Consider the following 2,500-nt stretch of genomic DNA (forward strand, 5'->3'; position numbering starts at 1 on the left):
ATTCAATCGGTAGTAGCGACGGGCGGTGTGTACAAAGGGCAGGGACGTAATCAACGCGAGCTTATGACTCGCGCTTACTAGGAATTCCTCGTTTATGGGGGATAATTGCAAACCCCAATCCCCAGCACGAAGGAGTTTCAACGGGTTGCCCGGGCCTCTAGGCCAGGGAGAACATGTTGATTCCTTCAGTGTAGCGCGCGTGCGGCCCAGGACATCTAAGGGCATCACAGACCTGTTATTGCTCAATCTCGTGCGGCTCGAAGCCGCCGGTCCCTCTAAGAAGAATTTTAATACGTCGCCAGTGAGTTGCGCTCCCCGAGAGTCGCGCACACCTTGAATGACGACGCCTATTTAGCAGGCTAGAGTCTCGTTCGTTACCGGAATTAACCAGACAAATCGCTCCACCAACTAAGAACGGCCATGCACCACCACCCACCGAATCAAGAAAGAGCTGTTAATCTGTCAATCCTTCCGGTGTCCGGGCCTGGTGAGATTTCCCGTGTTGAGTCAAATTAAGCCGCAGGCTCCACTCCTGGTGGTGCCCTTCCGTCAATTCCTTTAAGTTTCAGCTTTGCAACCATACTCCCCCCGGAGTCCAAAATCTTTGGTTTCCCGGAAGCTGCCCGCCGAGCCATTGTAGTAACGTCGGCGGATCGCTAGATGACATATTTACGGTTAGAACTAGGGCGGTATCTAATCGCCTTCGAACCTCTAACTTTCGTTCTTGATTGATGAAAACACCTTTGGCAAATGCTTTCGCTGATGTTCGTCTTGCGACGATCCAAGAATTTCACCTCTAACGTCGCAATACGAATGCCCCCAGTTATCCCTATTAATCATTACCTCGGAGTTCTGAAAACCAACAAAATAGAACCGAGATCATATTCTATTATTCCATGCACGAAATATTCAAGCGGCATTTTGAGCCCGCTTTGAGCACTCTAATTTGTTCAAAGTAAAATTGTCGGCCCACCTCGACACTCACCGAAGAGCACCGCGATAGGATTTTGATATTGAACCGGCGTTTTACCGCCGGCTCACCGACGATATGCTCCGCAGACGTGTCAGTATCACCGCGGATGCGGTGCACCGACAGCGCGGCGCACAAATGCAACTACGAGCTTTTTAACCGCAACAATTTTAGTATACGCTATTGGAGCTGGAATTACCGCGGCTGCTGGCACCAGACTTGCCCTCCAATTGTTCCTCGTTAAAATATTTAAAGTGTACTCATTCCGATTACGAGGCCTCGTAAGAGTCCCGTATCGTTATTTTTCGTCACTACCTCCCCGTGCCGGGAGTGGGTAATTTGCGCGCCTGCTGCCTTCCTTGGATGTGGTAGCCGTTTCTCAGGCTCCCTCTCCGGAATCGAACCCTGATTCCCCGTTACCCGTGACAACCATGGTAGTCGCAGAAACTACCATCGAAAGTTGATAAGGCAGACATTTGAAAGATGCGTCGCCGGTACTGGACCGTGCGATCGGCAAAAGTTATCCAGATTCATCAAAATTAACGACTTCGGACGCATGGCCCTCCGCCGATTGGTTTTGATCTAATAAAAGCACTCATCCCATCACTGGTCAGAGTTCTGATTGCATGTATTAGCTCTAGAATTACCACAGTTATCCAAGTAACTGAGTAAGATCTAAGGAACCAAAACTGATATATTGAGCCATTCGCGGTATCGCCTTAATACGGCTTGCACTGAGACATGCATGGCTTAATCTTTGAGACAAGCATATAACTACTGGCAGGATCAACCAGGGAGCTGCTTACGCAAACGACACGCCTACACCGCGGTCACGCGGCTTCGGCGAGCCGCTGGCTCGGCGGCGTCGAGGGGCGCGCGCTTGCGCGCGCGCCTTCTCGACACGCGTGAACGTAACGCGTCGAATTTGCACGCGACGCGACGTTCGCGCTTCATATCGATAGACTAACTTTGACCGGTCTACGAGCGGCCGTCCCGTCACGATCTCGCAACGAGGTGATGTACAACGATGCTCGACCACTGTGAGGGACATAAAACTGCAACGAACACGACCCCGCGGGCGGGAATCGATGTTGTGACAATTTGAAAATTGAACATTCATCTAAACGCAACTTCTCAATTTTTATTCAATACGTTATTGTAAACATATTAAAACTCGGCTGGCAATTACATGCGCACACACACGCATGATTCGCACTAGATACGATCAACGCCCGGAGCTTGAGGGATAAATTCCAACACGACGCTGCGCACACCGTTTCGACGATGGGCGCGTGTGCGTCCTCTTTTATACATTCTTTACATATACGGTCGCCGTGGCGACCGCGCACGTGTCGAACACGCTAGGCGCCCTGCGTTGAGGTGTGCCTAGAAGCGTATTCTTTTAACATCACAGATAACACCGGGGGAGACGGTCCCAAATCTTGGTCGATTGGTAACATCACCATACGGTCTGCGAACGCGGTGCTATAATATAATTTTATATTATATTATATAAAATATGAGGAGGAG

The 2,500-nt window shown here is 50.2% G+C and overlaps 1 non-coding gene across 1 annotated transcript in view; it reads right to left on the reverse strand.

The window, feature by feature from the left end:
- Positions 1 to 1,767, reverse strand: part of LOC123719910 — a 1,906-nt gene extending 139 nt beyond the window's left edge. Inside the window, exon 1 of the ribosomal RNA XR_006756007.1 lies at positions 1 to 1,767. This exon is cut by the window's left edge and continues 139 nt beyond it. This is a non-coding gene — a ribosomal RNA (small subunit ribosomal RNA).
- Between the last annotated feature and the right edge of the window lie 733 nt (positions 1,768 to 2,500).

Source organism: Pieris brassicae, unplaced genomic scaffold (assembly GCF_905147105.1).
Source record: "Pieris brassicae unplaced genomic scaffold, ilPieBrab1.1, whole genome shotgun sequence".
NCBI classification, from domain to species: Eukaryota; Metazoa; Arthropoda; class Insecta; order Lepidoptera; family Pieridae; genus Pieris; species Pieris brassicae.